The sequence below is a fragment of the Mastomys coucha genome, unplaced genomic scaffold (genome assembly GCF_008632895.1).
Source record: "Mastomys coucha isolate ucsf_1 unplaced genomic scaffold, UCSF_Mcou_1 pScaffold15, whole genome shotgun sequence".
NCBI lineage: Eukaryota > Metazoa > Chordata > Mammalia > Rodentia > Muridae > Mastomys > Mastomys coucha.
The window spans coordinates 77,032,112-77,054,835 of NW_022196897.1; the positions used below are offsets into that span (position 1 = coordinate 77,032,112).

The 22,724-nt window shown below is 39.3% G+C and overlaps 1 protein-coding gene across 12 annotated transcripts in view; it reads left to right on the plus strand.

Moving 5' to 3' along the window:
- The window catches only part of Celf1 (CUGBP Elav-like family member 1), a 74,164-nt gene that overhangs the window by 11,762 nt on the left and 39,678 nt on the right, over positions 1 to 22,724 (plus strand). The window contains exon 1 of one of the 12 annotated variants that reach the window (XM_031370934.1): positions 12,435 to 12,749. The exons of the other annotated variants lie outside the window; for them this stretch is intronic. The gene's annotated coding sequence lies outside the window, so the exon portion shown is untranslated. Of the gene's footprint in view, positions 1 to 12,434; positions 12,750 to 22,724 lie in introns of those variants that run through there. 12 annotated transcript variants of the gene reach the window in all.

Sequence of the window (22,724 nt, forward strand, 5' to 3'; positions counted from 1 at the left end):
TTTTTTTTTTTTTTTTTTTTAAAAAAAAAGGGTCTCACTATTTCACTCTGACTGTCCTAGAACTCACTGTAAAACAGGCTGGCCTTGAACTCTTACAGATTGGCATGGGTCACTATATCCCAGCTATGAAAATTCCTTTTTGGTTTTGTTTCGTTTCGTTTGTTTCTCTCTCTCTCTCTCTCTCTCTCTCTCTCTCTTTTTTTCCCTCGAGACAGGGTTTCTCTGTGTAGTCCTGGCAGTCCTGGAGCTTACTCTGTAGACCAGGCTGGCATCGAACTCAGAAATCCGCTTGCCTTTGCCTCCCAAGTACTGGGATTATAGGCATGCGCCACCACTGCCCAGCTCGTTTGTTTGTTTTTGAGACAGTTTCTCTGTATAAGAGAGCCCTGGCTGTCCTGGATTCTCTTTGTAGACCAGCCTGGCCTAGAACTCACAGAGATCCACCTGCCCCCACCTCCTGAGTGCTGGAATTAAAGGTGTGTGCCACCACGACTGGCCCCAATTTCTTTTAATTTAATGAGCAGAAATTAGAAGTAAACAAATGAATTTGTATATAGTAAGGTATAGTTTTGTAGTGTAGAAAAAGCTGTAAGATATTTGCTGTAGAGTCTTAAGTGTGATTATAAGTATATGTTTAGCGCTAGCGCAGATTTATAAGTGGTCTGTTTTGTTTTTTTCCTTATGTCTGGGGTAGTATATGTGCAGTATTGAACTGAATGGTATGCATAAGGGAAGCTCTACAGTCCCTGTTGTTTACTCAGGTCATGGCCTTGCATAGAGCAAGCATTTTCTCAGTACTCCAGTATCTGGTAGAATGACACTTTGTTTGAAACAGTTCAGTGTTAAGGACTAGGAAGAGGAAGAAAACATTGAGATTCTCTGACTAAGTTACTGTCTTCTGAAGACAGAGTATATTCAAGCCTCAAGCAACTTTGGAAATAATGTGAGAAACTTTTTTTGAAAGATACTACTACATTGGCTAGAATTTGTAGCATAAAGGCTATGTGAGGCTCTATAGTCTTAAAATGTATTATATACCAAGTTAAAGTCAGAAGATAATCAAGATTTTCACTGTTTTCTGTAGTGCGAAAGAAAAAGAAAATTTGACATAAAGCTAGGAGTCTTAAGTTCTTTTTTCTCAGCCAAGATAAGATTTTTTTTTTTCAGGGAAGTGTAAACCATTAGTAAAAATTAAAAAGGACTTCTCACATTTTATAGACTGAATCTCCTTTTTGTTTCTAGATTGTGTGCTATTAAACTGATGTAGTAAAACTATCCTCTAAGCTTGTTTTCCCTTTTCAAGTTTCTGAGAAATCATGAGATAACACTTTATTATATATTCATTGTTTTTATTGTATGTTGTTTCTTTTTAATAGCTCCTGAACATATTTTCAAGGGCAATTAAAAAGAACCAGCTTAGAGACCTCTTTACTAAACTAATTTGGGTTATAGATTGAGTTGTGAAACTAGAAACAGAGCCTGTGACCAACTACAGCAGAATTTAGGTTAGTTAATGACCCCAACTGGATTCTGAACTGCTTTCTTGATGCCTAATTCCTATCTGTTAGGACATAATTTCTTTTGAATCATTTTCTCTCCTTTTAGCTTGTAAACTTGAAATTGTCGTTTTACTTTATAAGATAAAGGTGTTTTGTTTTGTTTTCACCATACCTTACTAACATTTATATTTAGACTCTAAAATTATTACTATTTGAGATCAGTGATAGGCTTTTATGGACACAAGAATATTTCTTGAGCTTTTCAAGATATTTTTCTAGCTTTCATGTCGTTGTAGCTTTGATATTAAAGATCATTGCTATGAAATCAGGTGCTATTTTATTTTTGTAGTTTTGAGACAGGGTTTCATTGTGTAGCTTTGGCTGGCCCCGAAGCTCATAAAGATTTGCCTGCCTCTTCTTCCCAAGTTTGATTAAAAGTGTGTCATCACATCTTGCTGCTATTTTTTTAAAACTTAATGTTCATTTATCCGGTGTAATTTCTGTGGACTAAGAGACATCTATAGAAAAACTTTAGTGTTCCAGGAAGCTTACAAATTAGCAAAATGTTTTTTGGTAGAATTCTGACCACTTTATTTTTCTGAATAAACTACATAGGTAGAGTAGGTTAATATAAGAGTAGGTTAATAAATGTTCTATTTTCTTTTTTGTCTTTTGGTTTGTTTTGGTTTAGTTTGTTTGTTTGTTTTGCTCTCTTCAGACACACCAGAAGAGGGCATCAGACCCCATTGCAGATGGTTAATGAGCCACCATGTGGTAGCTGGGAATTGAACTCAGGACCTCTGGAAGAGCAATCAGTGCTCTTAACTGCTGAGCCATCTCCCCAGCCTTTGGTTTTTGTTTTTTTCCAGACAGTTTCTCTATGTAATAGAACCCTGGCTGTCCCAGACTCAATTTGTAGGCTTGGCTGGTCTTGATCTCACAGAGATTTTTCTGTTTCTGCCTCCTAGTGGTGGAATTAAAGGTGTGTGCCACCATGCCTGGCTGGCCCGTTTTCTTTTCAAAAAATTTACACACACACACACACACACACACACACACACTTTGCTTACATATATGACTTTGCCCCTCACTCATATCTGGTGTCTTCAGAGGCTAGAAGAGGGCATTGTATCTTCTAGAAACTATAAAGTTATAGACTGTTGTTTGTTGATACATGGGTGCTGGTCAGTGCTTTTAGCTGCTGAGCCATTTTTTCAAGCCTGGAGCTATGGCTCAGTGGTTGAGAATGCTCGATGTTCTTGCAGGGACCCAAATTCAATTCCTAGCACTCACAAGGTGGTTCAGACCTCAGTAACTTCAGTTCTGGGGGGGTCTTATACTGCCTTTTGAGAGGTCTGTAGACAACACGCATATTGTGGACATACATGCATGTAGGCAAGATACTTTTATAAATTAAACAAATATAAATAATAAATGAGTGAATGGTCTGGTACTCTAACTTTGATAGAATGTGTGCCTATCCATAGGTTTAGTTCCCAGTATGACAAAAAACAAAAACAAGAACCTAAAAAAGGGAATCTTTTGGGAGCTAAATGGCATTGTAAATGGTGGAGAGAGGTAGTTATCTCATGTAACACACACCTCAAATGCTGGGATGATCCACCAGTATCTGACCGGCTAAAATGTTTCTAAAATCATGTGAGGAAGCTAAAGGTTTTTGGAATTGGGAGAACTTTAAACTTTTGTTGTTTAATTAATTAATTTATTTATTTATTTTGTTTTTCGAGACAGGGTTTTTCTGTTTTTTTTGTTTGTTTTTGTTTTTTGTTTTTTGTTTTGTTTTGTTTTGTTTTTTGAGACAGGGTTTCTCTGTATACCTCTGGCTGTCCTGGAACTCACTCTGTAGATCAGGCTGGCCTCGAACACAGAAACCTGCCTGCCTCTGCCTCCCAAGTGCTGGGATTAAAGGCCTGTGCCACCACCACCGGGCTTGTTGTTTATTTTTTTGAGTAAGGGTTTCTCTGTGTAGCTCTGGCTGTCCTGAGCTCACATTGTAGACCAGAATGGCCTCAAAGTTAGAGATCTGCCTGCCTCTGCTTCCCAGCATGCTGCGATTAAAATTGTGTGCCACCACTACTTAGGTGAACTTGAAACTCTTATTTATAATACCAACACTTGCATAACAGACACTGTGTGAAAGGAAATGGAAACACAAATTGTTGAAATGCTGATTTAGTTTCATTTCATTTTTTGGAGGGGAATTTGGGGAAATTAGGTTAGGGTCCTGCGATACAGCCTAGGTCAGCCTCAAGCTGGAAATAATTCTAAATCAGCCTTTTAGTGCTAGAATTACATTACTGCTGTGTGATACCATACCCTGTTTGTTTTTATGAACAGAGGAGAAGAATTGAGTCTTAAAAATCTGAGTCTTTCAAGAAAGAGCTAATGATAATTTTCAGTATTTGAGAATTGTATGCTGTGTGGTAGTACTTCTTAAAAACAGTGTACTAAAGAAAAGTAGATCAGCATCCTGAATTTTGAGATCGAGAACATCAAAAAATGCTTTCACAAAAGAAAAAAGCCTGCTGGATCCACCCCCAGAAATCCTAGTGGGTCTCCATGGCAACAGCTTCCTTGCTTACAACTTGTCACTGTGTAGCTGTCACTGGGGTTCAAAGAAAAGCCAGTATCAAGTACTGTGTGGCATTAACTACTGATAAAAATGCTGTTGCACATTTGCAATGTACCAGAAATAGAAAAGAAAGTCTAAGGTTTTCTTTGTTCTGTTAACTAGAAGCTTTAAAAAAGCTGCCTAATTATGGTAAGGTGCATCAGTAGGAAGTGGGTGGGTGACAGAGGAGGTTAGAAATCTTAAGAGAATTTTATTTTCTGTCATTTGCAACTGAGGAGAATGAAATGCTGTACTTAAGTTCATATAAAGGCAGGGGCAGGGTTTTAGCTCAGGCCTTTAACATTCCCTTCTCTCTGTTCTGTGCTTTCTGTTAGTAATAGAAACTACATTTCTATTGATTATTTTAAGCATGTACCTGTAGACACACATGCATGATGGTTGTCAGTGTGGTGATCAGAGGTTAACTTGGGGAGACTTAATTCTTTTCTTCAACCATGTGGGTTCTGTGTTAGGTTGCCAGGCTTAGTTGCAAGGGCCTTTACCCACTGAGCCATCTTGTTGGCCTTACTGCTGGAGCTCTAAGAGAAGTCACTTTCTGTGGATTTTTCCATTTAAAGCTAGATGCTTTTTGTTTGTTTGTTTGTTTGTTTGTTTTTCTCTGTAGATAAGAGTAATTCTCTTTTTAAATTAGGGTAGTTTATCTCTACTTAAGTCATGCTTGTCAGTCATGAGAAGACAGGTAATTCAGTATAGGAATTATGTCATGCCTAAACTCTAGAACTTTGAAAAGATAATGCCATATATGGAATAAGCCAGTCCTTTAATTAGTAGGAAGGAATATGTGATAATAAATGCTATATTAAGCTTAATGCTCTTTTTAAAAAAAAATTAGTTAATAAAATGGCTATGAACTAAAAAGCTCCACTCTCTAAAAAAAGCCTTTAGTGTTTTGTTTTGTTTTGTTTTCTTGAGCCAGTTTCATGTTGTCTAGTCTGTCTTGAGTAGTAGATGTGGGCCTTAATTCTTTTTCTTTTTGTCCTACCCTCCAAAATTATAGGCTTATGTTATCTCTCCTGACACCCTCCCACTCCCACTTCATCTTTCTCACAATGTAGGTCTCTCTAGTCTGGAATTCCCTGTGTAGACCAGCCTTGAACTTCCAAGACCTACCTGCCTCTGCCTCCTGAGTGCTAGGACTTTGGCATTTGCCACCGCACTTGTATTTGAAATATATTTAAAGCAGAATCAGAAACCAATCAGGCAAGTTGTTCTGTGTTTTTATGTTCTGTGTGGGTGTTTTCATCTTTGTTTAAAGATGGGTACATTTCGATTGGATATGCTGTTATATGCTTGAAATTCTAGTACATGGCATGCTGAGGCAGAAGGATAAGGAATTGGAGGCCAACTCTAGCTACATAGGAAGTTTGAGGCCAGCCTGACGTCCATGAAAACCGTCTAAGGAATACAAAGATTAAACTAAAATAGGTATATTTATTTATTTATTTATATTTTTTTTAAAAAAGGTTTGAGGACAAGTTAAATTAGGTTATTATTACGTAGAATTGTCGACTGAGGTAGGGCCTTTAGGTTCAGGTTTGATTGTCTCATCATTCATTATGCAAGTCATCTAATACCCGGATCAGTGCGTGTTTCAACTTTAATTCATGCTGCTTGTTTAAAGCTGCTTGGAAGGGTACAAGTAGGTAATTACCCAAGGTTATTTATATCTTTTACCTCACACAAAGACATGTGTTTATTTTTTGTTATTGAAAACCAAAGTGAAAATGCAGTTAGAAGTCTTGCTGTCTTCAATAGAATAGAGAGTGCTGTAATTAAAATGTAGCAAGGCTAGGAATGTATCCCGTGCTTATAGCGTTTATCTAGCATACAGAGGTCCTGGGTTGGACTACTAGCACTATAAAAAAGAAAGAAAAGGTGATTATTATTCAAAAATCTTGTTTATGTAGCCCAGGCTAGCCTCTAATTTAGGATGCTCCTATCTCTGTCTCTTGAATACTGACTGGGGTTATAGGGCTGTGTCAACAAACCCAGCTCTGAAGTTTTATGGATGTCTTTGATCCAGACTTTCATCTTCTAACTTTGGCTCATTGGGATAGTAACTATGCAGCTCAGATAAGCCTCAGACTCTTAAGAACCTCCTGCTTCTGCCGATGCATTCTCAGGTTTGACTTGTTGTTATTGTTTCTGTTTTTTTGAGGTATAGTGTCTTGTAACCCAAGATAGTTTTATATTTATTTATTTATTTTATTTTGTTTTTTTGAGACAGGGTTTCTCTGTGTAGCCCTGGCTGTCCTGGAACTCACTCTGTAAACCAGGCTGGCCTTGAACTCAGAAATCCGCCTGCCTCTGCCTCCCAAGCGCTGGGATTAAAGGTGTGCATCACCACTGCCCGGCGCAAGATAGCTTTATACTCGCTTTGTAACTGGGGCAGACCTTGAACTTCTGATTCCCAAGTTTTCCTCTCCCAAGTGCTGAGATTATACGTAAGTGCCACCACTCTTGGCATTTTAGAATTTTAAGATTTTGGAAGTTGATGAACACAGCACTAGTCTTGTGTTCAAGGTAATTGGATATTTTAGTTAGATGCAGTTGTGAATCTTAAAACCTAGACTTCTCCTAAAGTGTTCCTTTCCCTGATTCTAAAATATTAGTCTTATTTGACCAATGAATTTTCTTGTGGACACAAGATCTCCCTAGTAAGCTGGACTGGAACTATCTACCTCTTTTTATTACATTTATTTATTTGTGTGGATATGTGAGTGTAAGTGTGTGCGTGCCAGTGGAGACAGAAGACAACTTGAAAGAGACAGTTTTGTCCTTCCTCTATGTCGTAACTTGGGATCTTATTCAGGTTATTGGGCTTTGTTGCAGGGCTTTTTTTTCTCTTCCCTTTTTACCTGCCAAGCCTCACCAGCCTTGTCTTTTTGTTTTGTTTTGCTATTTGAGACAGACTTGCCGTGTATTCCAGGCTGGTTGGGAACACTTAGTAGCTTAGATTGGCCTCTTAATTTGTTATCTTCCTGTCTTTGTCATCTGAATGGATGTTGGTTTTATAGATGATTACAGGTATGTGCTTCCATACCTACCTCTCCAGTTCTTTTTGGGTAGGTGGGTGGATTAGGTATTGTGACTATTGATTTCTTAGTGAGCTAGGGTGTGTTATCTCTTAGCCCTATCTTTGTTGTCTAAGTAGTTCTCCAGTGGTGGTAGGAGGTCCTGTTGATTGAACCCTTGGCCTCATGTATCTTAGGCAAGTGCTCTACCAATGGGCTTCAGTCCCAGCTGTTTGTTCTTTGTTGTTTCTTCCTTTTTCCTCCTTTAACTTCTTCCTCTTCCTTTTCTAAGATTTATTTATTTAATGTGTATGAATGTTTGTTTTGCTTATGTGTAAGTCTGTGTGCCATGTATGCTATGTGTGTGCAGCACCTATGGGTGCCAGAAGAGGGCATTGGACTCCCTGGAATTGGAATTTATTGGAATCACAGAGGTTGTTAGTCAGTACTGGGAATTGAACCTTGATCCCCTGAAAGAGCAGCCAGTGCTCTTAACTGCAGGCCATCTATCCTGTCCTCACAAGTTGTTCTTAAAGCTTGATCCTCCTAATCACATACATCTATCTATTCTTACTCTTTAGCTCTGGAGCTGCCTATCTTTCTTTTCCTCTTCCCTTTCTTTTTCTTTTCTTTTTCTTTTTTTTAAGATATATTTATTATATGTAAGTACCCTGTAGTCAGACGCCTGAGAAGAGGGCATCAGATCTCATCATGGATGGTTGTGAGCCACCATGTGGCTGCTGGGATTTGATTTGCTTCAGAAGAGCAGTCAGTGCTCTTAACTACTGAGCCATCTCTCCAGCCCTTCCTCTTCCCTTTCTTTTTCCTGTACTGGGGATTTAGTGTATACCTTTGTGTTTTATTACCAGGGTCAGCTGATACTGTATTTGAATTCTAAACAGCCATGTACTATGAGGTTCTAGAAAGAAAACACCATTTTCTCTACCGTATAGTCACCCATATTTGCTATATGTCTGGTCTCTGTATCTTCTTTTGATTGGGCACACACTGCAGATATCATAAAGGGTGTCTTGATACTCCTCCTCCCTAGTAGGAGTCAATTCTTGACTTGAAGTCTCCATTTACAGGTTGATTCACAGTGGGGGAAAGCCACATTGGAAATTTATTTTTCTGATAATGTGACTTATCTTTCATTTCTGTGCTTCTTTTTATATTTTTTGTACCTCTTGCTTGAGCTTGCACCTCTTGCATAGTTGCTATTATGTCATCTTTGGGACTACAGAATGAAAGAAGATTTTAAAGTTCTCAGAATAATGTCGCCCACATTGCACATATGTCATATTTTGAATTTACTAGCTAAGCCTCCAGATATATGCTTTATATACAGTATATTCAGCATACTGACTTAGGTTGCTATGAGAACCCAAAAATGTTAAGGCTTAAATCCCTTTTTTCTGTTTTAGACAAAGGCTGGTTTTGTGTGTGTGTGTGTGTGTGTGTGTGTGTGTTTGGTGTGGTGTGGTGTGTGTTTGGTCTGTCCATCTAACGTTTGTCCCTGTGTCATTATGTGCCATGTCCATCCATGCCTCTATCCACCCACCCCCAGGTTCTCAGTATATGGTTCTAGTTGGCCTAGAACTCACTTATATAAACCAAACTGGCCTGTTATAGAGATCCACCTGCCTCTCCCTTCCGAATGCTGAGATTGAAGGCATGTGCCACCATAACCAGCTTTGGTTTTGATTTGGTTTGTTTTTGATAGTTTCTCTTTCTCTCTATTACTTAGCTCTGGTTGTCCTGGAATTTGCTGTCTAGATTAGGCTGGCCTCAAGTTCACAGAGCTCTACCTGTCTCTGCTTCCTGAGTGCTGGGAATAAAGGCCTGTGCCACTATTCCTGGCCTTGTTTTTGATTTTAAGTATCCTTTTTTTTTCTCCCTAAAGACAGGATCTCAAAGAACCCAGGTTGGTCTCAGATTCAGTGTTTAGACGAGGCTGGCTTTGAACTCCTGATTTTCTTGCCTGATTTTTGCTTCTTGGGTGCTGAGGTAAGATATGTATATACACAGCTAATAGTTTTCACTAATTGAGGTATAGCACACTTTTTGTGATCATAGCTTGCTTTCCTTGCTCATAACTCCTTTCTTTTGCTTTTTTATTAGTTTCTTTCATTTCAGTTTTAACCCCTCCCTTCCCCTGTATTGTCTTGCCTTACTTGTCTTGTCTTGAGACAAAGTTTCATTGTACGGTAGCCTATGCTAGCCTTTAACTCAGAGCAATCCTTTTTGCCTTCTGAGAGACAAGCATAGGTCACCATTCCCAGTTTACTTTTTTTTTGCTTCAAGGCAAGAGTAGAATAGACGGGGGTGGCCTCAAACTTGCAGCTGCCTTGCCTTCAGCACCAATCTGTTGTGATTATAGGTATGCCCATCTTGCCCAAGCTCCATTGCAGGTTCTGAAATCTAGTTAAGTCTCTCCTGACATTCCTCCCCCCACTGGTATATTATGTAAGTAATTTTGTGCATAACATGAGGGAGCTTTTGGAATATTTGAAATGTCTATTAGTTTACAAGTCTGTGGGCCTTCAGCATAGAACTCTGATATGGTCTTATCCTATTTTTCACTGAGGAAATAGGTCCAGAGAGAAGAGTGACTTGCTAATTAATGTGCTATAGAGTCTTATGGCCATTTTGATTTTAAGATTATATTTTAATTATTCTTGCTGTATGTAATCATGGACTTTTGTGTTTAATTTTGCTTAATTGCTTACACAGCAAAGTACGTAGTGATTAAAGCTTCGTTACATAAAATATAGCATATCCACCATAAGTTACTGTAAGCAGCCAAAGCTGTTCAGCTTCTTAAAGATTAAATACACAAGACACTATACATCATTAAGAGATCTCAGTCAGGGCTGGAGCACTTGGCATGTCTGTTTTATGGTATGTGAATGTTCTTTCAAATAACTGCTTCAGGTTTTGTTTGTTTGCTTGTTTTTGCTATGTCAAGTAGCAAGGACAAGACTTTGCACTGGAAGAATATGTAGTGGGATTAGGAATTCAAGTTTGCTGTTGTTTCATCTCACTAAGTTGTCGGTGAAAAAGAAAAGTTCAAAATTCCAAAAACTTAATTTGCAAATAAAAAAGTAAATATTTAAAGATTTATTTATTATTATATATAAGTACACTGTAGCTGTACTAGACTCACCAGAAGAGGGTACAGATCTCATTACAGATGGTTGTGGGCCACCATGTGGTTGCTGAGATTTGAACTCAGGACCTTCGGAAGAGCAGTCAGTGCTCTTTTTTTACCTGCTGAGCCATCTCATCAGCCTTGAGCTATTATGTCTTAATTTGACATTTTCTTTGTAAATTTTCTGGAGAAGTTTGGCAGGGGAGAATGCTATTTAGGATTTTTATGATAGCCTCATCACACATTTACCCGTGTGGAGAAGCTAACACTCTTTTCTCAGCAGTTCCTTTGTTGGCAGAACGACATAGTAGTGTTTCCTCACCAAGGACTATCGAGTCATCAGTATTTCTAGTCCTACTTGTGTGCTTCCAGGTTTACCTCCTAACTTGGTACAGTTGTGGATGACCTTGAACTCCAGATCTTCCTCCTACTTCAAGTAGTTTGTTTTTGCTTCATTTGTTTAAAATAGTGGTTTATTTAGAAGACTAATTAGTAATCTTGGAAGTGGAAGAATATTTTCCTGAATGTGGTAGGTGAGAAATGTTTGAGTGAATGCTAAATTACTGTCTTTGTGTGTATATGTGTGTGTGTGTGTGTGTGTGTGTGTGTGTGTGTGTGTGTGTGTGTGTGTGTGTAGGGACTGCTGAGTGCCAGGATTACAACACGCTCAGTTTTATTTTTCTTTCCTTAGAATGTTTTTCTCTAAAGTAGGCAGGAGTTGTAAGTAATATGATATTAATTACATAAAATTGCATAAAACATTTTAGGTTAAAATTACAAACACACACACACACACACACACATACATATATCCAGGAACAAAGGAACTTAAGTCTATTCCAAATCTACATTTCACCATGTTGAAGGCACTGCAGGTGAACTTAGTGAAAGTGTGTAGGTGGGCTCCATGGAATAAACTCTCTCTCTTTGCTCTCTCTTATCTCTTTCTTTTTTAAAGATTTATTTATTTTATATATGAGTGCTCTATAAGCATGTACACTTGCACACCAGAAGAGAGTACCAGATCTCATTACAGATGGTTGTTGAGAATTGAACTCAGAATATTTGAAGAGCAGCCAGTACTCTTTTTGGTTTTTTGAGACAGGGTTTCTCTGTGTAGTCTTGGCTGTCCTGGAACTCACTCTGTAGACCAGGCTGTCCTGGAACTCAGAAATCCTCCTGCCTCTGCCTCCCAAGTGCTGGGATTAAAGGCATGTGCCACCACTGCCTGGCCAGCCAGTACTCTTAACCACTGAGCCATCTCCAGCCACCACAATTTTTTTTTAATTTGTCTTGAGACAAGGTTTCTCTGTGATGTCCTGGCTGTCCTGGAATTCACTCTGTAGACCAGGCTGCCCTCAAACTCACAGCGATTCACCTGCCTCTGCCTCCTGAGTGCCCCACCACTGCCTACTTGCTCTCTTCTTTTAATGTGAGCAACATTGTTCCTCCTGCTTTGGCTGTAGTCAAATATTGCCAGCCGTTACTGTCTTGAGTATTGATTGATCTTATCCTGGAGCTATAGAGGAAGTGTTAGAAGCTGTCAGTGTTAGTATAGTTTCAATTTGTATTATAGCATCGTCTATATAAAACACTACACTCTGAATACCTGCTGCATTTCCTACCTTTAAAGAATTTACTGTAGTCAGAAATTGAGTATTCATGTATTTCACAGTGAGGTGAATCTTAATTGCTTTGTAAAACAATTTTGGAAACATACTGGGCTTGATTATATAAGCCAGCATCCTGAGAAATGTATTTAAATAATTTGTATCCACCAGAACAAAAGTATCAGATCATCCCCAACAATTTGAGAGTTAGGGTGACCAAAGAGTAGTGCAGGTTACATTGTTAGTTAAATGGGAAGGTAGCCTGTTTTTGTGCATTACATTTCATGATTTAAATGATAAATTGAGCCTCATAGCTGTTGCAGTTCTAGCAAGAATCTGACCTAGTAAAGTTTTTTCAGTCTTTTCAGTTCCTGAGGCTAAGGATCTTAGAATAGTGACTGTAATTATTGGGGCACTCCCTGACTGAGATGGAACCTCTCAAACCTTCCTTTAAGCCTGTGTGCTTCTCTTTTTTATATGGTATGTGTGAACAGAATGCATGTGTGAGAGATAATTGCCCTTTCACTATGGCCCCCTTTCAGTAACCATGTATGGGTAAAGCTGCTCAGTTCCCTGCTCCTCCCTCTCAGTGCAGAGCAGAGGGTGCTCTGCGGAAGCTGCTGCTCCACTTTGCAGCTTTCTATATTTGTACAGCAACAGCAGGAGCAGCCCACTAGCTAGGCGGTGCAGTTATCCTGTGCACCCACATTGCTTCAGACCTGCTCAGGATTCAGCCAGGGCTGAAGTTTGTGTTCTTAACGTGCGTCCATCTGTCTGTCTGTGTGCATTTCTGTGGAGGACTAAGGTTTTCAAGTAAAAGAGGTGACTTACTTGTCTTTTTTGGTTTGGTTTGTTTAGGTTTGTCGGGACTGGGTGGAGAAAAGATCTGTAGTCAGCTAATAGTATCTTGAGCAGATGCCAGGCTGGTGGATTTAGTGACGGGAAGTTTCTGAGCTGCCTTAGAAACATTGCTCACTAAAGAAGTGCTTTGTGATCATAAAGATGAGCTCTCAAGAGTGGGACTGAACACATTTTCTGATGTAAATTTTGAGTATAAAAAACTGGGAAACTAACTCTAAAAGATTTTGTGTGCATCTCTTTGAAGCGGGTACAGTAGGACTATTAATTTGCCTTTTGCTGAGAAGAGCTGTGGCAATTTTTGGTTTCCCAGCAACCTATGCTGTTGTCTGGATTCATAGTACTTTGCAAAGTTTTGCCTGACAGTCTTGTGATATCATACCTATTTAGGGAGTCGAAGGGACATGATCGATAGCTTTCAGGACGTTGTCCAAGCTATTAAGGTTGATACTGTTTTAAAAGAAGACTTTTGTTGGTTTGTTCTGAGATTATTTTAATCAGGTAATTCCAGTCTTGATCACTCCATCTAAATAAAGAGAAGCTTTTCATTTTACTGATTCCTTTTACTTCCTTCCCCCACCTCATCCCTGTGAGTCACAGGCTATAGAGCTGGGAATAGAACTTGTCAGCTGAATGGGGACAAGACAGTTTGCTGTACATGTTTATAACTATGGCTCATTTGGAGATGAAAAGACTTTAAATGCTGGATAAACAGCTTTACTGAGGTGACCTCTATCTGCATCTGGGTTGGTATAGATGTAGAATTGTGTGGCTATTCGCTGATGTGTATTCTGTCTTTGAAGACTTAAGTCCGGTGGATTCTCTGGGTCCTGTATACCTGAGACCATTCTAAACGTATTGACTATAACAGCATGTTGACTTAATTTTCCTCTTGGCAGGTCTTTGTGCTCATCTTATTTCTACTCTTTTTTCATTGATATCATGAATTATTAGGTAGGGGCTCTTGTTAAAGATCAAAATCAGTGACAACTCTTTGTTGTTGTTTTAGACAGGGTCTCACAACGTAAATAACCCTGGCTGTCCTGGAACTCACTATGTGAGATCCAGCTGGTCTACAACTCAAAACTCACAACTTGTTTTTTACAGCTCAGCCTCAGCTGGTTAGCACATTTATGTTAAAGCTTTTTCTTTATTTTTGGTCTTTTAAAATTTTTATAATTTTCCTGCCTTTATTATTGTTCTTGTTGTTGGATAAAAATTCTCTCTGTAGCCCCGACTGTCCTGGCACTCGCTCTGTAGACTGGGCTGACCTTGAACTTAGAGATCTGCCTGCTGCTGCCTCCCAGGTCCTCGGAATTAAAGGCATGTGCCACTATAGCTAGTTCCTGGCCTTATTTGTGTGTATCCATTTTGAAAGCTTCTACAAACTTATTTGATGTAATGAAAGGGATAAATAAATTTCAAGGAAGAAGAGAAAGCAGGCTGGAGAAATAGCTCAGTATGATATAGAGAACTGGCTGTTTTCCTAGATCATCTGGGTTCACATTCCAGGCATCCACATGGCAGCTCACAACCACCTGTAACTCTAGTTCCAGAGCATCTGATAACCTTTTCTGACTTCCATGAGCACCAGTCATATACATGATGCACATATTTACTTATAGACGAAACACTCATGAAATTAAAAAATATATACTATTATTATTAATTTTTTTTTTTTAAAGAACTGCACTTAGGACCAATGGTCAATAATGAGTAGTGAGAAACACTGTATGCCTGTTGGATGCTAACTGACACAGTTAGGGCTGATCCATTAGCCAAGCATTGCCTTCTTACACATTCTCCCCTTCCTCTTTTTAATGAGAAATATTACCACTGAATTTATTGACCTCACCTTTTAGTTTTATACTGTTGGATATTTTGCCCGTGTGTATGTCTGAATCGTGTGAATGTAGTGCCTGGGGAGGCCAGAAGATGATGTTCAACACTTAGGAACTGGAATTTCATAGATAGTTGTGAGCTGCCATGTGGGTGCTGGAAAACGAGTCCAGATCCCCTGGCAGCACAGCCAGTGCTTGTAACTGTTGAGCCATTTCTCCAGTCTTAACATTACTGTTTTTTCATGTTGATTTTTGTATCCTATTAACTTTGCTAAGTGTACAGCAGATTGAAGAGTATTCTGATGGAATCTTTAGGGTCTGTTGAGTATAGGATCATATCCCTTACAAATAGAGGTACCTTACTTCTTATTTGTATCTTTTCTTTCTACTCATGTAATCATGTTGAAGAGCTATAATCATCTGGCTAAAGATTAAAGCTTTCTGGTACTTACCTTCTACGGGCAACAAATTTAATATCTAGAAGCCTAAAAGTAATGAATGCTTATTTGAGTATTTTCTGTGATTTACATGTTATACATTCGAGTTCTAACAAACACACTGTAAAGTACATACTGTTTTTGTAACTACTTTTCATATGAGAAAATACATTAAGATGTTTAACAATTTCACAGAGCTAATTAGGAGTGTAGCTCAGTTGGTGGAGTGCTTAGATGGCATTCAGGAAACCCTGGGATTGCTTAGCACCTCGTAAGCTAAGCATGATGCTGAATGCCTATACTTCCAGCACCTTGGTAGAGATAGAAGGGTCAGTGTAGTGAGTTAAAGGCCAGCTGGGATACATGAGCCTATATTTCAAAAAGAAAAGAGGCTAGCAATTTGACTCCGTGGGTAAAGGTGCTTGCTGCAGAAGCCTGTCAATGGGATTGATCCTTGGAACCTATGTAAAGGTGGAAAGAGAGAACCAACTCCACAGAGTTGTCATCTACCTACACACACTTGCATGGCATGCATCTTTTCTTCCCAGTGATAATAACCTTTTTTAAAGAAGAAAAATCAGTGTTCGCAAAGTTACCTGGTTAGCACCAACACTGGATATAGAGAGTGCTGTTATGACTTAGAGTTGGTGGTAGGTTATAATAATTATGTCTGTAGGTTTGTAGTCAATATGGGGTGGTTTTTGTTTGATTTTGTTTCTTGTTTTTTTATATGGGGGATTGAATTTAGGGTCGCATACACTTCTGTTCACAAGAAGTGATACTTAAGCAATAAGAAGATCCCAAACAGCCAGATATGGTTGCACATGACTGATTTCACCACTTGGGAGGCTGAGGCAGCAAGATCTTGAGTTAGGAGGCCAGCTTGGAGTAAGTATCAAGTTTCAGTCCAGTCTGGATTGTGTAGCATAACACTGTCTCAGATAAATACAAAACCAAACACACTTTTGTGAAAGCTTTTAAAAAATATTTATTTTTATTTCATGTGCATTGGTGTTTTACCTGCATGTATGTCTGTATAAAGATGTCAGATTCCCCTGGAACTGGAGTTAGAAGCACCTACGAGCTGCCATGCAGGTTCTTGGAATTGAACCTGAGTCCCCTGGAATAGAAGCCAGTGCTCTTTTTGTTGTTGTTGTTGTTGTTGTTGTTGTTGTTTGAGACAGGGTTTCTCTGTGTAGCCTTGGCTGTCCTGGAACTCACTCTGTAGACCAGGCTGGCCTCGAACTCAAAAATCCATCTGCCTCCCAAGTGCTGGGATTAAAGGCGTGTGCCACGACTGCCTGGCGAAGCCAGTGCTCTTGACCACTGAGCCAGCAGATTAGATTTTTTTCCCCTCAAGATAGGGCTTCTCTGGCTATTCAAGAACTTGCTCTGTAGACCAGGCTTGCCTTGAATTCAGAGATTTGCCTGTCTCTGCCTCCCAAGTGCCGGAATTAAAGGTATCCAAGTGTGCCACCAGCTCCTGGTGAAATATTTGGAGTTCTAAATTAAACATTGCACTTTCCCTTGGATGTATGTGGATTTTATGTGTAGTTTACTTAGTTCTAAAATAGTGGACTTTTAACAAAATGTGTCCTGTCCTCCCTTACCCCCCACCCCACTCCCCATATCTCTGTGAATGTATATCACATGTATGAGTGCCTGTGGAGGCCAGAAGAGGGCATCATAGTCCCCGATCTAGTTACAGGCCATTATGAGCCACCTAGGATGTAAGTGTTGGAACCAAATTCAGGTAAAAATGCCCCAAGAGTACTTAACCATAACCATCTCTCCAGCCCTGGGTTCTCTTTTTTTAATTGACAGAGCTCCTGTTTTCTAAAAAACTTGTTTTTGTGAAAATGAAGTCACTGACAACTTTAATTTTGTAAAACAGCCAAGATATTTTAAGGAGTAATTTGAAGGAGGTGTTGGAAATCCTATATGTGAGTGTTTACATGTGAGAAGCTCTTTTAGGAACACAGTTGGAAAGTGATGAAAGCATGATAATTGAGCGTACTTTTCAAAAAGCAATAATGTAGAAAGATACTTAGAATGTGTTCTTCAGTTGTTCATCCTTAGAAATGCCGGTTAATGAAAGCAGACTTATACTTTTTTTCCTTTTTGTTGCTGGTGTGTGAGACAGGATCTTTTCTTTTTAGCCTAGCATGTCTCGGAGTTCATTATATTAGCCCACCAAGACTGACTCTTAAACTCACACTTTTCGTGCCTCATCCTACTGGATGCTGAAGATTATAGGTATGAATAACAAGAGGTAGTGTGACATTATAAACAAATACCACAATTTGGGTAAGGGAAAGAAGGGCTTTATTTATTTGGATTTTACTGAAATGGGCCCAAACAGAAAGACTAAATGAAGTTTCCTGCTTCTCAGCAAAACAGGGCAACATTCTTAGATAAGACCATATGGGAGCATCCTGCCTGAGTGCCCGTGCTTGGGAGGACGGTGGGAGCAGATGGTATAGGCAGGTTTCTTGGCTGCTTGCTTGGTCAGGGTTTTGGAGACGGTAGAAGTTCTATGTTAGGTTCTGTGGAAGAGTGGGTATGTGTTGTTTACTTTGTACATGTCTGCCTAAAAGGTGAATGAGCAAGCATAGGGAAAAGATACTGTTTTGTTGGGTAGTATGGGAGTAAGGAAAAGGAAAAAACAGGATGGTAAAGCCTACAATTGAATCTAAACCTTCCACTGAAATTAGGGCGACAAAAGCAAGATGCAGTGTGAGAATCAGGATTCTAGGCCTCTTACTGTCTTTAGAGCTGCAAGTACCATATTTCTGTACTGTTGGCTTTTTTGTTTTTTGTTAAAACAAAAACAAGTAGGACAAAAGCTGTATTTATAGAACTTGCATTTTATATACTATCTTACCCAGTCCTTTGCCTTCCTTACTAGAATTCAGCTAATGCTGTACTTTGCTTTTGCAGGAAAAACTGAAGAAAATGTACATGTAGATTATACAGCTGAGTGATTGAAAATAGCTCCAAACATTTAAAGTAGACAAGACATGAGGCTTGTAGTTCAGGTTGCCTGAGTGTCAGGTGAGTTGCTAGAATAATTTCAATCAGCGTGATGCAGTTATCCAGTTCATATGTGATATAGTGCTGGTTTACTGGACAATGGCTGTTTGTACAAATGAGTTTTAGGCAAAGCAAGAAAAAAGTACAAGACCAAAATGCTTTTGTACAGCACTATATAAGTTGGGATGTTTATGTTATACCTTATAGTTTCGGTTTTTAAACATTTTGTGTGTGCACACACACACCGCACTGTAGTACTATGTGAAAGCCAGAGGACACCTTGAAAGAGCTAATTCTTTCCATGTCTTTCAGGATCAAACTCAGATTATCATGCTTGGCGGCAAGTACCTTTTCATGCGGAGCCATCTTGCTAACCCTATACTTCATGGAATCTTTTAAAAATGTTCTGTAAGTGCCAGGGTACTGGTAGCATACATATTTAATCTCAACAGTTGGAAAGCAAAGACAAACTATCTCTGTTGAGATCCAGGCCAGGGCAGGCTAGGATTACTCAGAGAGACCTTGTACACACACACACACACACACACACACACACACACACACACACACACACACACACAAGTAAATGATACAAGTTATATATCTGCTTGTAAACAGTTCAGCCAGTAGTCTGTTTCTACAACTGTATTTTTCCATAGATCTTGTTTTTATTCAAGCCATGTGCGAATTCTTTTCCATTATATAAATAGATCCTGATCACTTTTTTTTTAAAGATTTATTTATTTATTTCATGTATATGAGTACACTGTCACTGTCTTCAGACACACCAGAAAAGGACATCAGATGCCCATTACAGATGGTTGTTGGCCACCATGTGGTTGCTGGGAATTGAACTCAGGACCTCTGGAAGAGCAGCCAGTGCTCTTAACCACTGAGCCATCTCTCTAGCTCATGCTTTGAGTTTTTCAAGAAAAATCTTTATATACTTTATAGTCATAACACAGTGACTCAAGAAAGCCCAGCTCCACTGTCTAGTTATGGAGTTAGAGTCACTGAATCCATTCTCTGGTTTACTGAAAAATGGGGGTAAAAATACTGAAGAATTGCTTTTGAAAGCCAACACAGTTTGCCACAGATGATGTGCTCTTGGAAGGCTGAGCCAGGAGCATCTCAGCTTTAAGTCTAGCCTTAGCTACATAGCAATATCATGTCAAATAAATAAATGCAAAAGAAGAAATTCTCTGACCATACTCAAAAATAATTATGAAGCCATTTCCAGGAGGTTGTGTTGGATAATTCCTTAGAGACATCAGGATTACAAGATAATTTTGAAAGTAACTTTGACAGGATTTTGAAGAAAAAAAAATGTAGCCAGGTGGTACTAGCACACCCCTTTTAGTTCCAGCACTGGGGAGGCAGAGGCAAAGGGATCTCTGTGAGTTTGGGGCCAACATGGTTTATAAAGCAAGCTCCTGGACATCCAGGGCTACTACACAGAGAGACTCTGTCTTGAAACACTCCTTCTCCCAAAAAGAAAAAAAATTATTCATATTCTGCCATATTCTACATGGCACCAACATATGGTGCAGTCCTGATGAACTTCACAAGTGGGCGGAAATCAAAATGCATCAGAGAAGAGCAGTAATGACTCACTAGATTTGGCCTTCTGGTAGGACAGTGAGATAAAGAGAAATTGGTAGTCTTAGAACATGTCAGAATTGAGTGAATAATACAGGATATTGTGGAAAAGTCTAATGTTAGTCTTTGTTTTTAGATCAAAGCTTTTACTTGTCATAAGAATCTCTGTAGAGCCTTCCCTTCTTCATACATTGGAACACTGAATTTAAACTCAAATGATAGAAAAATGCTATGCAACAGCCTTCATTTTGCTCAGGAAAAAAGTACCTTGGCTTAGATACTGTATGCAGATTGGCTGTACATTTTCTTTTACCCAATACTGAGAGTGCTGCTATGAGGCAGATACAAGAAGAAGCACAGAAAAAGGACATTTCTTTCCCCTTCCACTTAGTGTCCCTTCACTCCATTATGGAGTTGTATAGGGGAGAAAGAAACTCCTTAATGGGATTTGACAATTAATTTGATTATTGAAGTTAGGAAAAGGTTTAAATTATTTTTTTCTTTAAGTGTGTATATGATGTTTATGAGTTCAAGTGTAAATGTTGTCAGAGGACAACTTTTGGGAGGTCAGCTCTCATCATCCATCTTGTGGAGGCAGGGTCTCTGCTCCAGGCTTGTCGGCACACAGCCTCTGGGAGCAATTTGCCTTGGTGATTTTCTTGCCCACCTACCTCATGGCTTTTCTTACATGGGTTCCAAGGGTAAAACTCACATTGGTAGGGTTGCACAACAAGTGCTTTTTATGTATGTGTGAGCCATCTTACTGGCTTATGAAGGAATTTCTCTCTCTCTCTCTCTGTGTATGTGTGTGTGTGTGCACATGCACATGAGGAACAGAAAAGGAAAGAGTGCTTTTTGCAAGTCTTTTCTGTTATTTCTTACTTCTACTTAAAAATTGGTACAGTAGGGCTGGAGAGATGGGTCAGTGGCTAAGAGCACCAACTTCACTTCCAGAGGTCCTGAGTTCAATTCCCAGCACCCACATGGTGGCTCACAACCATCTGTAATGGGATCTGATGCCCTCTTCTGGTGTGTCTGAAGAAAGCAATGCTGTATTCATATACATAAAATAAATAATATCTTTTTAAAAAATTGGTGCAACAACTTGATTGCATTTGGTCTCTTTTGTGATACAGTTTTAAGCTTCTTTATAGATAAAACATTTAGAGAAATAGCTTATTGTGAACCAAGGTCACATCTCTGTTAACAACAGGAGTTCTGACTGACCTATCTATATCTATCTATCTATATTTTTTTAATTACTGTTTTTATTTTGAGAGTATGAGTGTTTTGTCTGTCTGTATGTGTGCATGTGTGCTACTTTTGTACTTGATGCCCTTGACGGCCAGAAGATGACACCATGTCCCTGAGAACAGTCATTGTATGTGTGACTGGGTACTGGGAACCGAACTTGGGTTCTCTGCTCTTTCCCACTGAGCCATCTCTCCAAGTACATGCTGCTCCTGCCCCCTCCCCGCTTTTGAGTCTGGGTCTCACTGGATAGCTCTAGCTGCCCTCAAACTTGCTGTGTAGACCAGGCTGATTTGGAACTCAGACCTATCTCTGCCTATCAAGTGCTGGTAGTGAGTCGCCCACTCCCAGCAGGTGTGGCAGTCAGAGGATAACTTGTAGGAACCTTACCTCCCTGGATATTCAAGTCTAGTCTATGGTTGTGGGAAGGTTCCTTTACCTTCTGAACTAACTTGGTAGCCCCCCCTTAATCATGTTTTTTTTTTTTTAATTTTTGGTTGGTTTTGTTGTTGTTTGTGAAAAAGATTTTATTTGGTGTTAAAAGCAAAGAAATTATCCTTCCCTTCTCTCCACCCCCAAATACTTACAGGGAGTGATCTTAGTGGCCACTAACAGGAGGTGATCTTGGTGACCACTAGTCACCAAGTAAAGTTATTTCCCAAGTGAATGCACAAAAGCCATGATGCTCAGGTTTTCCAAAGCTGAGATTACACGAATGTACTATTTTGCTCAGCTTGCATTTCTCCTAAGAGAAAAGAAAAAAAAATTCTCCCTCCACAAACCAAAAATCACTTGACAGGAACTTGGGGTAGTCCTAAAATGCACAAACAAGCTCAGTTCCAGATGCTTGTGAGCTACTATGTAGGTGCTGGGAACTGAACCCAGGTCTTCTGCAAGAAGAGCAAGGGCTCTTAACCACAGCGCCAGCTCTTCAGCCCTGAGGGTTATTTTGTTTTTGTTTTGTTTGTTTTGAAGTGTAGTACTGGGTATCCTGGAACTCACTATGTTGACAAGGCTGCTTCAAACTCAGGAGATCCTCCTGCCTCTGCTGGGAGTAAAGCTGTGACTGTGTCACCACACCACTCACAGTCATAGTCTTGAAGAGGCTCTTGTACCAGGTGTATCTTTCTACTTACAGTTTTATCTTAGAAAAATGAGACTTTAGGGTGATGACATGCCTTGAACCCTTTCCTGGCAGATTCAAGGCCACCATGGCTATGGATCTTTTTTTTTTCCGTAGTAGCTATTTATTGATCAATAGTTTAATATGAAGAGATTTTAGATCTTAAGATTTTTGCCCAGACAGAATCACAAGCATTACAAATAGTCTCTTCTTTAAAAAAAAAGTGGGGAGGGGAGATGAACCAGAAGGAGATTGATCTAGAAGTAGTGGCATCTGAAAATAAATTAACAACAACAACAAAAATTTAGTATTACCATTTAATAGTGACTAGAAATACTTAAGTTTACTTAAAATCCCTGAGTGAAAAGGTTCCAGCTACACCAAGAGTAGAAGCAGGGCTGCGCTTGAAACCACAAATGCTTTACCCCAGGCCAGCTGACCTTCCTGCATGGCTATGTATCTTATTTCATAAAGCAAGATCCTGTCTCAAGGAAGGAAAAATGAGAGGGAGAGGAGGAGGAGAAAAAGAGAGAATATTAGACTCAGATTTTATGGCCCTTGGTATTTTTGATGGTTTATATACATGAGCTTACTGGAAAACAGCAGGCTTTTGTTGGTCTTACATGTTGCTGGTAATTGAGCCTGTTCATGCTTA